A 17506-nucleotide genomic window follows, 5' to 3' on the forward strand; every position below is an offset into this window, starting at 1 on the left:
AATTATTTTTATTATTTTAAAATATATAAATAAAAAAAATATTCTCAAAATAATATTTTTTTATTCTCTAGCTTTTTAATATAAATCTTGAAAATTTTGAAAATAAAAAAATTATTGAGTTCACAAATAAGCGGCCCTAAAAAATTGATTTTCATCCTTTTCCTTCCATATAATAGTAAAATTATTATAAAAAAAATTTCAAACATTAACTTCAAGAAGGGTTCCAATAAATTAGCATTGGCTAAATATTTTCATCCCATGATTTCAACGCAATGATAGTTCCCCTCAATTAATTGAAGCCCTACTCATAGCCCCATACGATTGAATTTACAAATTCCAAGACGTTGGACTTCTAGGTTTATACACTTTATCTCAAGCAATAAGTATTAAAAGATCTCTCCTTATTATGAGTCAAAAAGAAATCTTTAAGAATTATTTCTTATTTGGCTAAACCAATATCGTCAATTTAAAGGAAACCATTTCATGAGTAGTAATATCAACCTTATTATTCTTGACTTAAAACATAGTAGCCCTCATAGAGTCTTAGATTTGAATTTATATAAATTTAGACAAAATATATTCTAAATTTATATTAAAGTTTCTTCAAATTTACTCAAATCTAAATTCAATGAACAAAATCCATACTCCAAATGTGGCATTATTACTACAAATCTTTTTCCCAAGTTCATTATCCCCATATAAATAATAAATACATTGCATATTGCTGAAGGTTAGGACCTATTTAGTTGTGGAAAATGCTTCTGATTTTTAATTTTAAATTTTACAAGTAATTATAAAATTTTAGTTTATTTTTAAATTATTTAAGATTTGTATTAAAATAGTAAAAAATTAAAATTTGTTTAAAAAGAATTTGTTTAATTGTATAAAACAAAATTTAATTTTTTGTTTCTCGATTTCAAAATAATCACAAAGAAAACACAACTTGTTTTTCAATTTTAAAAATTTTATGTAAGATAATATTTAGAATTATGATTTTTTGAGACTTGAATATGAATTTATATGGATTTGTAAGAAATTCTATATATAATCCCCATAAATTAAAGTGTAATTTGAATTTAATACTCCCACATAGAAAGTAAGAGTTAGAAATATAAAAAAAAAAATAATGAAGAAATGTTTTTCAACTTTTCTATATAAATTCAAAACATTATGTTACAAATTTGTAATTATTTGAAAATTAAAAATTAAAAACAAAATTATTTTCACAAGTAAAGAGTGTCAGAATTATATATTGTTATTCATTTATTTCATATAAATATTGTTAAAATAAAAAAAAAATGAGCCAACTTTTTCCAATTGACCCTTAACTTTTTTACCACAAGCTCCACAATAGTTATACAGAAAAGGCATTAAAGTTTTATTATTAGAAAATAAAAGATAAGAATCTTAATACTAGTGCTTGAAGATTTAGTTTTTGAATTAGTTTGCTCCAAATAATAATTAAAATTTTAAAGAACTAAAGTTAATCTGATTCTACCAAGATTTAGGTTATGTTTGATTTGCAGAATATCTATTTTTTAGGAATAGATTAATTTTAGTATGTTAGTTATAATTATATTATTATTATAAAGTAAATAACAATTTGGAATATTTTATAAGTTCATAATGAGGAATAGATAAGAAATAATTATTCCTAAATTTCATTATAGGGATATCTATTCTTTTTCTATTACTTGTTGAATGAAATAGTAGGCATATATAAAAAATAATTATTTTTTTAATTTTTAAAATTTAAAATATATTCCATCTTATTATAATGAATATCTATTCTAAATGCACTTAATGAAAGAGCAGTTAGTGGTTTAGGTCCACATTGAGTGAACCTTAATAGTAAGTTATTGAAATAAGTGTTTTAATTGGGAGCCCAATTCTTACTAAATAGAATGAGAAGTATAAATGTCTGTTTAGTCCCACATTGTCTTTGTGAGCAGTTCCGAAACCAGTATAAGATCTTCTTAACTCTCTCTCCATAACACCTAGGTTTTGAGGATAAACTCTCTAACATGGTATCAGAGTTAAGCCTTGGGTTGCTTAGCTTTTCCGTGGGCTGGACTTCTCCTCGCCTCATTTTCCCCCATGGGCTCTTGTCGCTTCATTTCCCCCATGGGTTTGAGGGAGAGTATTAATGTTCTTTCAGTCCCACATCGTCTTTGTGAATAATTTGAAAGTCAGTATAAGATACTCTTAACACTCTTTCCTTAATACTTAAATTTTGAGGATGAACTCTCTAACAAGAAGACATGGAGAAAGAAAAATTTTTGATAGCATTGAGACTCCAGATATACATGAGGACTCAGTTTAAAAATTGAAATTTTGACGTCAAATTTCTTGGGACTTGGCATTTTAAGTCTTCAAATAGGTGTAATAATTTTTTCACTTTGAAATGAATGCTTCAATATTCCAGGAAGACATTTTCCATCTTTTATGAGGACCAATGATTTTGTCACCATTAAGGGAACAAGGATAGACAGGTCCTCATTTTGGCCTATCCTTGCCATCTTCTTTTAGTTAGGAATCATTATATGATTATAATAGACACACACGCAATATAAATTATAATTTAGGTTAAATGGGATTGCTATTGAATAAATCTAGTTAAATTATTTAATTATTAGATCATCTTTTCATAAATAGATATATTGATATAGTAGGAATTAAGAGTCACATTTAGATAGCTTCTAAACTGGTTATATGCTTTTTAAAAAATTAGTAGTAAGCATGTGCATTGCATGTGGCACAAATTTTATTTTATATATAAATAAAAATAATTATAGTAAGAATTATAATAATTATCGTGAAATTAAACTTATAAGTCATACGGTGAAACTATGGGAAATGGTAGTTGAACAAAGATTAAGGCTAGAAACGAAGGTATTTGAAAATCAATTTGATTTTATGCCTGAGAGATCTACCACATAAGCTATATATCATTTAAGAAGATTGATACAAAAGTTTAGGAAAAAAAATAGGTATTTGCATATGATATTTAATGACCTTGAGAAAGCATATGACAAGATACCTAGGGAAGTTCTGTGTTGGGTTTTAGAAAAAAAAGGTGTATGTAATAGTTATAATGATGTTATTAAGGATATGTACAATAGAATAATGACTAGTGTAAGGACTATAGATTGAGAAACTAGAGAATTTCCAATTACTATAGGTTACATCAAGGATCTGCTTTGAATGTACATCAAAGATCTACTTTGAGTCCTTATCTTTTTGCTCTAGTGATGGACCAATTGATTAAGAGTATTCAAAAAGAGATTCCATGGTGTATGTTGTTTGCAGATGATATTGTATTAATTAATGAAACTAGGGACCGAGTAAAGGCTGAGCTAGAATTATGGAGAGAAGCTTTGGAATTTAGAGGCTTTAGAATAAGTAGAAATAAGATGGAAAATATGAAATGTAATTTTAGTAATGATAGGAGGAATATTGGAGACAAAGTTAAACTTGATGATAAAGAAATAAATAGCACTTATAGATTTTGACACCTTGGATCTATTATGCAAGTTGAAAGAGAAATTGAAGATGATGTAATGCATAGAGTTAAAGTTGGTTGGGTAAATGGAGAAGTGCTTCAAGTGTGCTCTATGCTCATAAAATACCCTTCAAATTGAAAGGGGAGTTTTATAGGACAGCAATAAGACCAGCTGTGCTGTAGAAACTCGAAGAATTATAGTAATTAAATAATAAAAGAAAAGAGAGAAAAAGGAAAATTTAAAAAGGGACTTGTAGGGTCTCGTCAATGAACGCAGGGCGCTCGTCGGCAAGTGGCCTTCTTGGGCTCGTTGACGTGGTCTCGTGTCTCGTCGATGAGAACTTACTAAGAGAGCTGATTTTAGGGCCTGAAAAATCATTGACAAGGGTTAGGTGTTCGTTGATGAACCCCCTTCTTAGACTTGTTGATGAGATGACATGGCTTGTCGACGAGGCCACGTGGACAAGCATTCTATATGAGGCCAAAAATCACATTTTCTGCGAGGATTTACATGCAGGCGCTCTCCTCTCTCTCTCTCTCTCTCTCTCTCTCTCTCTCTAAAATTAGTTCCCCTCTCATTCTCTATATGATTCTGGCTTTGTTCTTTGCTAGTTCAACAATTGGAAGCCACCACACTACTCCTAGAAAGATTCTCTTCAAGTCTGCTAGAGTAGATAGTTGGTTAGGTAAACTTGGGCACCATCCCAACAACAGGGTATGTTGATTATTTGAGTATTCTTAGTATTACCAGGCTTATCTGAATTTAGATTCTGTGTTGTATGAGAATATACTGGTGTTTTATGGAGTAAAACTATGGTATTATGTTTTTAGGGTTAAGGTGTTTTAGGACCCTGTAGGTATAAGTTGAGGACCCCAGCGGGTATCTTTCCAGGAGCTTAGGTAAATTATAGTTTAGAAATGCTGGAGATGTGGAGTTAGGGAAAATATGAATGTGATCATTATTATGGTAAATTCAATTGAGTGACTGGGGATTATATGGGTGTTATTTCAGGGTGTTGAAAATTATGAACGCCGCATGCTAGTATCTAAAGCTAGATAGTCACGTAAGGGGAATACATATTATGCTAGCATTATTAGACATTTTACTAGTATAGCATAGTATTTGATCAGAGTATGAAAATTATACAGCTTTACAGAATATATTTATATGGAATTTTATTTAGTTGTGTGGCATGAGAATTACTGAAATGATGTAGATTATTCAGACAGAGTACAAAATTATGCTTATATATAGTTTCTACAGAAATATATTATATAGTTTTGCAGAAACATGATTATATAGCCTACAGAGTTATGAAACATAACTTAAACAGTTTTATATATAAAGCTACGACTATATAGAGTTATAAAAACTACTGTTTATACGATATACAGTATTTTACGGAATTATGATTATGTATTATATTTCAGAACAAGATTGTACAGTATTTTACAGAGTTGATTATACAATTTTTTATTACCATGATTATATAGAAATATACACGACCATGATTATAAAGAATTTTATAGAACCATGATATATAGAACATAGAACTTTGATGTACAAAAATATAGATTATACAGAATTTAGAGCCATGACATACAGAATATAGAATTAGAGCTACAAATATACAGATATTTTAGCATCATGGCTATATAGTTTATACAAGATCATGGTTATTACAAAAATATATAATCATGGTAAAGCAGCTAGAATTATATAGAAATATTATTATACAGTATCAGACCTCGATGGAATACAACAATTTACAGAGTATGGTACCGTTGCTATACAATATAGACAATGCAACCATACGTCTTAGATAGAGTATGGTACAGTCGACTATGCCCTTAGGTAGAGTTGTGAGCTCCCTAGCGTGCAGACCAAGTGGAGCGGTCCTTTCGTGCTATAGGCATCTAGATATGCCTACAGTTAGGCTAGCACTGGAGGGCCAACTAGTGTTTAGCCCCGCCTATAGGCCACACAACCTAGTCATGATAGGGTAAGTCATGACATATAGCCATTTAGGGGGAAGTTTACAGATTTATGTTTATGTATAGTACACACAAAAACAAAGATTACTTATTATAGATAGAAGTACTTTTGAATAGATAACTCAGAAATTTTTATATTCTAAATGACGTAAGCATGTGTTATTATACAGATGTTTTATTTGATGTATAAAGTATGAAGTATTAATTAAATGATATGTTTCCAACTAACTCATATGTCATACACTGGTAATAACATGTTTCTCCATATTGAGAGGTGTCTCACCCCAACATTATTAGACATTTCAGGTAATCCAGAGTGGTGAGCAGGGTCGGCTCAGAGGTAGAGGTGGTGTAGAGTTGACATAGTTTTGGGATGAATTTTGGGCTAGTCTGTGGTGCCCACAGTATTTTGGAATTTTTAGGAAGTGTTATGTATATGTGTGTATGTGTACAACTAGGTATATAGTACTTTGGTACTGTATTTTTGAATATGTTGGATATGTATGTACTTCTGCTGCTTAGGTGTTATATGAAATGCACAGGATATCACGGTCCCACTTTGAGCCGTGATGATGTCAGCTATGCTCATGCAAGGTATCAGAAATTATATATTAATATGGAAAAATGGATGGAAATTTCAGATCATTACAATTTAGAATCAGAGCCTAGGTTGCTAGGTTCTATAGACTATAAAGTGCAGTGGAAAATAATACCAGAGTATAGGAATAGGTTAGGAAGTTAGTGAATTAATGTTGGGGAATGAAGATAAGTATTTAGGGTTTTGTTTAGTGATCAGGAAGCAGAATTTCCGTTGTGGTTTCTATGTCTTTCCTAAGGTAAAGATTTCAAGAAAGTCATAGTAAACTATGGACGAGTTGTGTTTCTCAATTATTGGACTAAATCTTAAATGGAGGATAAGGACAATAGATTAATTGATGTTATGAGATTTCAAAATTTGATGAATATACTGGTTATGTTATATGGACAAGGTCCTCAAACTATGTTTATCTTATTGTAGGATGGACCTTGGGGGTAGCAGTGTTCACGTTAGTGGCGATGATGGTACGGGCCCCTCTGGTGCTGGCGGTGGTCATTCAAATGCAGTATTGCATAGTGTGGCTCAGTAGGTTATGGCTAAGATAGCACGTAGCTCCAGAGAGCAGGGAGGACCATCAACAGAGCGAGACTGTACTATTGAGAAGTTCATAAAGATGAATCCTCTGACATTCTCAGGAGAAGCCGATCCTGCAGTGGCTGAAAATTGGATGCAAGAGATCGAGAAAATACTGATGGTCCTCCATTGCACCGATGAGCAGAAGGTTCTTTATGCTGCCTATAATCTAACAAGTGAGGTCGAGAGGTGGTGGATGGCTACGAGATTACTAGAGGAATAGAGATAGGTACTGGTAGTTATGACCTGGTGCCAATTTAAAGAAATATTCTTTGATCGCTATTTTCCTGCCACCGTCCAGGAGGTGGAGGTAGAAAAATTTCTGGGATTGACTCAGGGAAATATTACAATTCAGAAGTACGCAGCGAAGTTTATTGAGTTGTCATGCTTCGCCGCTTATATTATTCTAGATAAGGTGAAAAAAATAGGATTTTTGATAGGGGTTTGAGATAGGATATTTATAAACAAGTGGTGGTTTTAAAGCTACATGATTTCTCTGAGCTGGTTGATAGGGCCAGTATAGCGGGCGAAAGAGAGCAAAAAGTTGCAGGAGCACTAAGCCGAAGGGATGTGGGGACCTTGAATCAGAGAAAGAGGCCTGCATCTTTGGGATTTCAGACAAGTTCTAGAACATGCCATTGGAGGGGAAATATATTTGTAAGAGTTCATAAACGTGAGGGAGGAGATCATGGGTATCGGGGTGAGCAAGCATACCCTATTTGCCCTATTTTTGGTAGGAGGCATACATAAGCATGCGAGCTGGGGAGTAATGTTTGCTACAGTTGTGGAAGATCTGGACACATAGCATGGGAGTGTCAGTGGTCACTGAATAGAGCACCAGCCCCAAGACAGATTCAGAGACATAATCAGGAACCCAGGGGTGGCGGCCAGCAGAGGAATGTAGCCTCGACAAGGGTTTATGCTTTGATGCTAGGAGATGTAGAGACTGCCACAGAGGTCGTGATAAGTATTCTTACCTCTTTATCATATAAAATTGTTGTTTTTTTTGACACAGGTGCCACCCATTCATTTGTATCATCGGGTTATGCTAAATTATCTAGGATTGAGGCACAAATGTTAGATGTAGAGTTGTATGTTGCCATGCTGACTGGATCTACAGTAAGGTGTAGAAAGGTACTTATGAATTTTTCAGTGGCCATTCAGGGGAAAGTGCTACCAGCTAATCTCGTGGTACTAAACCTGCAGGAGTTTGACGTGATATTAGGTATGGACTGGTCGGCAGCTAATCATGCCAGCATTGACTGTCATTAGAAAGAAATGATCTTCAGACCTCGGGGTGAGTAGGAATTCAGATATGTGGGATCGCATGTGTGCGCCCCACCGTAGTTAGTGTCGGCTTTACAGGTGAGGAGACTACTTCCGGTTGTTGGAGATTCGTAGCTTATGTAAAGGAGAGGCCAGAGGGAGAATTAAAGCTTACTGATATTTTAGTGGTTAAAGAATTTCCAGATGTTTTTTCGGATGAGTTACCTGGCTTACCATTTGATTGAGAGATAGAATTTGCAATTCATCTGCTTCTAAGGATGGCACCAATATCTAAAGCACCTTATAGAATGGCCCCAATAGAATTAAAAGAGTTAAAAGATCAGTTGCAGGAGTTGTTAGAAAAAGGTTTTATTAGGTGTAGCATGTCGCCATGGGGAGCACCGGTTTTATTCGTGAAGAAGAAAGATGGGACCATGAGGATGTGCATTTATTACAGAGAAATAAATAAAGTGACGATAAAGAAAAAATATCCTCTTCCCAAAATTTATGATCTATTTGATCAGCTCCAGGGGACTCTAGTTTACTCCAAGATTGATCTCCGGTTAGGTTATCACCAGGTGAGAGTTAAAGCGGAGGACATTTTGAAGACGACTTTGAGGACCCGTTATGGGCATTACGAGTTTCTCGTTATACCGTTTGGTCTGACGAATACACCGACAGCATTTATGGACCTGATGAATCAATTGTTTATGGGCATTACAAGTTTGTTGTGGTATTTATAAATGATATAATGGTTTATTCGAAGAGTTTTGAGGAGCGTGAACATCATCTGCGGTTGGTGTTACGGGTATTGAGGGAAAGAAAATAGTACACGAAATTCAAGAAATGTGAATTCTGGCTAAGGCAAGTCGTTTTTCTAGGGCATGTGATATTCGAGAATGGTATAGCAGTTGACCGAAGCAAGATAGAGGTAGTGGTAGATTGGGCGAGGTCGAGAAATGTTCAAGAAATCAGGAGTTTTTAAGGACTAACAGGGTATTACCAGCACTTTGTAGATGGGTTTTCCAGACTGTCAGGTCCCTTGACACGACTCACAAGGAGGAATGCAAGGTTTGAATGGTCTAATGAATGTGAGCAGAGCTTTCAGGAGTTGAAACAGCGGCTGGTTATTGGCTTGGTGTTGGCTATTCCATTGGGAGAGGATGGATTTTTCATTTACGGTGATGTGTCTCAAAGGGGGCTTGGGTGCGTGTTGATGCAGCACGGGAGAGTTATTGCTTATGCATCTAGGAAACTTAAAGAATATGAGAAGAACTATCATGTGCATGATTTAGAGCTAGCTGCAGTGGTGTATGCCCTTAAGATTTGGAGACACTACCTTTATGGAGGGAAATGTGAAATCTTCACAGATCACAAAAGTTTGAAATATTTCTTTATTCATAAAGAACCGAATATATGGCAAAGAAGATGGCTGGAAATCATTAAAGATTATGACTGCACTATTAGCTATCACTCAGGGAAAAAAATGTGGTAGTTGATGCACTGAGCCAAAAGTCAGTGGGAGCAGTATTGTCAATAGTGGAGATTCAACAACCTATCCAGATGGATTTGGAGAGGTTAGGCATGGAGGTGATAACCAGACATTCATTGCCAACCTGGTGGTACAACCTACTTTGCAAGAAAGAATTAAAGCCGCCCAAAGGAGTGATCCAGAATTAGAAAAAGTGATGGATAAGGGGAAGAGTTCATTATTTCAGATGACGGAACTTTGAGGTTTTGTGCTAGACTATGCGTTTTTGTGGATGTCGAGATCAGGAGGACGATCTTAGAGGAGGCTCATAGATCCCTTTACACTGTGCATTCGAGTAGCACGAAAATGTATCGGGATCTACGGGAATCCTTCTAGTGGAACGGCATGAAGAGGGAGATTACTAAGTTCGTGAAATAGTGCTTTAGGTGCTAGAAGATAAAGGCTAAGCACCAAAAATTAGCAGGGTAGATGCAGCCACTTTACATCCCTGAGTGGAAATGGGATCATGTTTCCATAAACTTCATGACAGGGCTACCGCCAGCGTGGTAGGGACAAAATGTTATATGGGTGGTTTTAGATAGGCTGATGTAGATCGCGCACTTTATCCTTATCAAAGTCAACTATTCAATGGATAGACTGGCAGAGTTATACATTCAGAAGATAGTGCGCTTTCATGGTATGCCAGTATCTATAGTCTCAGACCGAGACCCCCGATTTACTTCACGATTTTGGAGGAGCTTTTAGGAGGCTATGGGGTCATAGTTAGCATTCAACACCACTTTTCATCCTTAGACAGATGGTCAGACAAAAAGATGATCCAGATACTTAAGGATATGCTGTGAGCATGCATGCTGGATTTTGGGGACAGTTGGACCCAGTATTTGCCGCTAGTCAAGTTTGCGTATGATAACAACTATTAGGCCAACATTGGGATGACATCGTACGAGGCTTTATTTGGTAGGAGGTGTCATTCTCCATTATACTGGGATGAAGTGGGAGAAAGACGAATATTGGGACCAGAGTTGGTGCAGCAAGCATACGATAAAGTTTGGCTTATTAAAGATAGAATCAGTGCAGCATAGAGTCGGTAGAAAAGTTACGAACATACTCGCTGTCGAGAGTTAGAGTTTGACGTGGGAAAATGGGTGTTTTTGAAGGTAGCTCCAATGAGAGGAGTTATGAGATTTGGAAAGAAGGGTAAGCTGAGCCCTAGGTACATTGGCCTATTTGAGATACTTGAAAGAGTGGGGTCAGTTGCCTACAGACTAACTCTACCACTAGCTCTATCTAGAATTCACGACATATTTCATATTTCCATGTTAAGGAAATACGTTCCAAACCCTTCCTACATGATAAGTTATGTAAAGATAGAGCTCAGAGATTCACTGTCATATAAGGAAGCACCAGTACAGATCCTAGACAAGAAGGAACAAGAATTGCATACCAAGAAAATTCAGTTAGAAAAAGTCCTATGGAGGAATTATGCCATAGAGGAAGCTTCGTGGGAGCTTGAGAAGGAAATCAAACAGAAATGCCCACACCTATTTAGTGAGATACAGTAATAGTCAATATTATTTAAATAATGACAGTTTTATTTTATTCAGTACAGAATGATAAATGTATAGTTGTATTTTAGGTTATAGGGTGGTTGGTGTTTTGATTTTGGGAGAAAATTTTTCTTTTATCGGTATAATTGTAATCTCCTAGAACTGCTTATGTAATCACGGTATTCGTTTGCCATAAGTGAGGGTAATTAATAAAGTAAGTAGCTCGTTTTCCTCAATGGATGGTGTTCAATACGAATAAGAAATTTCAAGGACAAAATTTTATAAGGAAGGGAGAATATAGAGACCTGAAAAATTATAGTTATTAAATAATAAAATAAAAGAGCGAAAAATGAATATTTAAAAAGGGACTCATAGGATCTCGTCGACAAACATAGGGCACTTGTCGACGGACAGCCTTCTTGGGCTCGTCGACATGGACTCGTGTCTCGTTGACGAGAACTTACTACGAGGGCTGATTTAAGGGCCTAAAACTCATCGATGAGGGTTTTATTACTCATCGATGAACCCCCTTCTTGGACTCGTCAACGAGGCCACGAGGACAAGCATTCTATATAAGGCAAAAAATCACATTTTTTGTGAGGATTTACATGCAGGCTCTCTCTCTCTCTCTCTCTCTCTCTCTCTCTCTCACTCACTCACTCTTTAAAATTCATTCCCCTCTCCTTCTCTCTATGATTTCGGCTTCGTTCTTTGTCGGTTCGATAATTAGAAGCCGCCACGCTACTCTTGGAAAGATTCTCTTCAAGTATTCTGGAGTAGATTGTTGGTTAGGCCAACTTGGGCACCATCCCAAAAAAAAGGGTAAGTTGATTATTTGGGTATTTTCAGTATTACCAGGCTTATCTAGAGTTTAGATTCTATGTTGTATAGGAATATACTGGTGTTTTGTGGAGTAAAACTAGGGTATTATGCTTTCAAGGTTAGAGTATTTTTGGGACCCTGTAGGTATGAGTTGAGGACCCTAGCGATTATCTTCCCAGGAGCTCAGGTAAATTATAGTTTAGAAATACTAGATATGTGGAGTTGGGGAAAATATGAATGTGATAATTATTATGGTAAATTCAGTTGTGTGGCTGGGGATTATATGAGTATTATTTCATGGTGTTGAAAATTATGAACGCCACATGCGTGAGATTGTTAAATAGTATCTAGAGTTAGATAGTCAGGTAAGGGGATTACATGTTATGCCAGCATTATTAGAGATTTTACCAGTATAGCATAGTGTTTGATCAGAACATGAAAATTATACAGCTTTACATAATATATTTATATGGAATTTTATTTAGTTGTGTGGCATGAGAATTACTGAAATGGTATACATTATTTAGACAGAGTACAAAATTATGCTTATATATAGTTTCTACAGAAATATGTTATACCATTTTGCAGAAACGTGATTGTATAGTCTATAGAGTTATGAAACATAACTTATACAATTTTATACACAAAACTATGGTTATATAGATTTATACAGAACTACTGTTTATACGATATACAATATTTTATAGAATTATGATTATGTATTATATTTCAAAACTAGATTGTATAGTATTTTACAGAGTTGATTATATAGTGTTTTTATTACCATGATTATACAGAATTTTACAGCACCATGATATACAGAACATAGAACTGTGATGTACAGAAATACAGATTATAGAGCCATGACATATAGAATACAAAATTACAACTATAGATATATAGATATACAGATATTTCATCATCATCGCTATATAGTTTATATAGGATCATGGTTATTATAGAAATACAGAATCATGGTAAAGTAGCTAGACTTATATAGAACTATTATTATACAGTATCAGACCTCGATGGAATACAAAAGTTTACAAAACACGGTATCGTTGCTATACATTATAGACAATGCAACCATATGTCTTAGATGGAGTATGGTACAATCGATTGTGCCCTTAGGTAGAGTTATGAGATCCTTGGTATTCGGACTAAGTGGAGCAGGCCTTTCATGCTATAGGCATCTAGATATGCACACAGTCAGGCTAGCACTGGAGGGCCAACTAGTATTTAGCCTCGCCTACGGGCCGCACAACCCAGTCATGACGGGCCGCACAACCCAGTCATGAGGGGATAAGTCTTGGCATATAGCCATCTAGGGGGAAGTTTACAGATTTATGTTTATGTATAGTACACACAGAAAGTAAAGATTACTTATTATAGATAGAAGTACTTTTGAATGGATAACTCATAGATTTTCATATTCTAATTGACGTAAGCATATGTTATTATACAAATGTTTTATTTGATGTATGAAGTATGCAGTATTTATTAAATGATATGTTGCCAACTAACCCATATGCCACACACTGGTAATAACATGTTTATCCTCATTGAGAGGTGTCTTAACCCCAACATTATTAAACATTTCAGTTAATCCAGAGAGGCGGGCAGGGCCGGTTAAGAGGTAGAGGTGGTGTAGAGTCGGCTTAGTTTTGGAGTGAGTTTTGGGCTTGTTTGTGGTGCCCACAATATTTTGGGATTTTGGGGAAGTGCTATGTATGTGTGTGTATGTGTACAGCTAGGTATATAGTATTCTGGTATTGTATTTTGGAATATGTTGGATATGCATGTACTTTTGCTGCTTAGGAGTTATATGAAATGCATAGGATATCATGGTCCCACCTCAAGGTGTGATGATGTCAACTATGCTCATGCAAGGTATCATAAATTATATATTAATATATAAAAAAGAAAGGATGTAAATTTTAGGTCGTTACATATGCTATATGGATCGGGATATTGGGAGGCGACAAAGAGACATAATAACCAAAAAGTAAAAGTTGTCGAGATGAGAATGCTTAGATGGATGAGTGGTATAACATTGAAAGATAAATTAAGGAATGAACATACTCAGGGTAGGTTAGGTGTAGCTTCTATAGAAGATGAGATAAGGGAGGGATGACTCAGATGGTATAGACACTTATAACGTAGGCCACATAGTGCACCAATGAGGAAGAGTGAGTTAGTTACTCTGGAGGGCATTAGAAGGGGTAGGGGTAGACCTAAAATAAGTTGGGAGGAGATAGTGAGTAAGGATTTAATATCCCTAAATCTGTCAAAATAAATGGTCTATACAACAACAACAACAACAACAACAAAACCAAGACTTAGTCCCACTAAGCCAACTTATTTTAGGTTTACCCCTACCCCTTCTACTGCCCCCCCAATAGTAACTAAATGGTCCATGATCACATAAATTGGTGGAAAAGGATTCATATAGACAACCCCACATAGTGGGACTTAAGGCTTGTTTTTTTTTTTGTTATTGTTGTTGTTGTTATTGTTTTTGTTTATAACCATTAATATATACATATATATATATATATATATATATGAGTCCCTAAAATATATGATTTCAGACCCTCATTTACCTATGCTTATCCTCATTTTATTATATATTTACGCAGAGTGATCATTGTTCAAAGCTATGCAAAGTTTGTTTGTCTTTTCAAGAAAAATAAGAAAAAACAATAGAGTTAAGCATTACAAGAAGCCAAGGAGAATTTGGAGGATTCAAAGCTCGAATTCAAACATTTAGCCAAGATCAAGAAGCTTCAAAGCATAAATGGACAAGAAGATGATGCCCGATCCTGTGGCGCGACCAGCAAACCACAGGGGCGACTTAGTCTTCCACTGCAAACTCCAAGGTTCAGACTAAGATTAGAATGCTGTAAGGTTTGACCAAGTGCTCGACCAAGTGACCCACTTGGAAGATCACGTCGAGATGCTGAGACAAAATTGAAATTCAAAAGTACCAAAAGTCTCGACGAAGTGTTTGACCAAGAGATCTTCAGGGGCGACTATGTCGTGGTACTGAGATTTCCTACAGATCAAGATACTGCAAGTCTCAACCATCGACTCGACCATCAAGACCCTGAGGCATGACGAAGTCGAAGGCATTGGAGATTCAAATCCCTGACTTCCCTTGAGTCTCAACCAAGGCATGCACAAGAATGATAGAGGGGCGACTTGGTCGACAGCGATGATCTTTTATGCGAAATTTTCTACGAACTTTCCTAAATTGTAAAACAAACTTTGTAAACCCTAGAGCTTATAAGTATTCTCCATGAACACGAGCTCTGTGTTCCTTTTTGGCCTCTCTTAGGTTAGTGACAGACTTAAGATGTCATTGAGAGCCAAGATTGATTAGGAGTAGCATAGTTTTCAATTCTTGTTTCGGTGTGTGCATGAAGTGTTTGACTGCCTGTGACAACCGGTGGCGCTCGTGTGCTATCCATTTATATTACACAATCACTCCTTTGTAATTCCTGGCATTAGTGACAGACGTTCTAAAAAATAAAGGTATGATCTTTTAAATCTTGCTTTCATTTACATGCTTTCGTTGATTGCTTTTCATTGACCTACTGTGTGTTTGATGAAGGATTGCAAATAAAGATAAGCACTTCTTCATATCAGTCAGAGGGAAATAGTTAGCTTTGGAACCATGGAGGTGTTCATTCATCATCGAGATAGGGTATACTCCAATTCCCGACCATGCTCTGGATGGTTGGTGCACCCTTGCTACCTTGTGCCCTCGATTGCCCCTCTCCCGCTTTGGCCCACTTGGGTTAGTACTTCTATGGAAGTCTGGATGAACGTAGATAAAGGCATGGCATCCAGGATCTACTTCATACCACAGTATCACTTTGTAGGAGTAGGGTAACTCATAAATTTACTTGCTTTCCAGTAGTATAGATTTAATTGCTTTTATTTAATCGTTTTCTAGTAGTTAGAAACATCCACCATTGCAAAACATCACCTTTTACTTCCTTTTCATAACAAGGCCATAATAAACTAACTTGGAAGTGGTTTACTAACTGTGCTTCAAGTCCCCGTGGTTCGATACCCGATTTACCCACTTTCTACGGAACTTGGGATAGTTAGATTTATAAATATTATTTTTGGTAGTCAAGGACACAAGCCTTGGTGAGCCTACCAAATTTTGGTGCCATTGCCAGGGACTTGGCTACGGTTATAAGCCAACTTCCACTTTAGAGTATTACTGCCTTGTTATTTTGATTTGCTCTCCTTTTGTTTTTTACTTTCTTACTTAATTTCTATTTTCTTTATTTTTGTTTTCTATTTTTGAATTCTGAGTCTATGTGCTTATACATGTGTATGTTTGGTCTGCGTTCTTTGGAACTCGAGATAATTCCCATAGATCTTAAGATTGAAAAATCCCGTAGGTCCCTTAGGAAGCCTATATCTAATCCAAAGAAAGCTGAGTCGTCTAAACTAAAAGTAATGGCCAAAGATAACCCCTCGGTTCCTGCTAAACAAATCCTGAAACCCAATGCTCCTCACCTACCTATGGTGGGAGAGCAGCACATGCGGCCTCTTAGGGACTACTTTGTACCTAATGCATATACATCGACATCCTGTATTCGGTTCTCGGATGTTTAGGTGGCCAATTTGAGATTAAGACTTCAATCATCTTGATGCTGCCCAACTTTCATTAGAATTCTACTGAAAATCCTTATCAGCATCTGGATGAGTTCTTGGAATTCTGTTCCACCATCCAAGTTCCTAATTTTATTGATGACGCTCTCCATCTTAGGCTTTTCCCATTCTCTCTTAAGGATAAAGCCAAATATTGTCTGATGTCCTTAGAGCCGAACTCAGGAGAGCCGAACTAGGCTACCATGCTACATGAATTTCTTAAGAAGTACTTCCAAATAGGAAAACTAATCAGCTTGGGAGAGCCATCACCAGTTTCTCACAAATGGATGAGGAACTCTTTTTCGAGACTTAGGAGCGCTTTAGGGATATGCTCCGTAAATGCCCACATCACCAGGTTCCCAAGTGGCAATTAGTCCAAACTTTCTATGAAGGATTGGTTGAAAGAGATTGGTCTATGGTTGATGCATCATGCGGAGGTACTTTCCTCACTAAGCATGAGAATAAGACTTGGATTCTCTTCAAAAATATGGCGGAAAGTTCTCAGCAGCACATGGCTGCCACTCGTTGACTACCTAATGCATCAAATTCTAAACCAAAAGGAGTTTATAAGTTAGCCATAAGTCATAACCTAAGCCCTACTCTGCACACCATATCCTATAAACTTGATAAGTTTTTGTCTCTACGACAACAACCGCGAACAATGGCATGTGCAGAGGTATGTGCAATTTGCTTCGACCCTTCCCATACATGCTATAATTGCCCACATGCGTTATCCCAACTTTAGCTTATGCATGAGGAAGTAAGAGCCACCCACCATTGGTATGATCAACAGACAAATAACTACGACCTGAATGCCTATGGTTTTGGGAGGAAGCAACACGCTAACTCACCTTGAAAGCCATAAGCTCCAGGCCTTCAAGCTCAAAGACCTCCAAAGAACCCGCGTGATTTACTCCCTTAACAATTTCCAACTATCCAGGATCCCCCTATTGCAATTCATAGTCCTTCATTGTTTCAACAGCCATCTATTCAACAAACTAACCATTAGTCTTTTAGGAGATGGTGTTGAAAACTTTGCA

At 36.1% G+C, this 17506-nt stretch overlaps 1 non-coding gene across 1 annotated transcript; it reads right to left on the reverse strand.

The window, feature by feature from the left end:
• Positions 1 to 16717: 16717 nt before the first annotated feature.
• On the reverse strand, positions 16718 to 16823 carry LOC131158959 (small nucleolar RNA R71). Its single transcript, XR_009137576.1, has one exon. It is a non-coding gene; the product is annotated as a small nucleolar RNA R71 (small nucleolar RNA).
• Between the last annotated feature and the right edge of the window lie 683 nt (positions 16824 to 17506).

The sequence above is a fragment of the Malania oleifera genome, chromosome 6 (genome assembly GCF_029873635.1).
Source record: "Malania oleifera isolate guangnan ecotype guangnan chromosome 6, ASM2987363v1, whole genome shotgun sequence".
In the NCBI taxonomy this organism is placed as follows: domain Eukaryota; kingdom Viridiplantae; phylum Streptophyta; class Magnoliopsida; order Santalales; family Ximeniaceae; genus Malania; species Malania oleifera.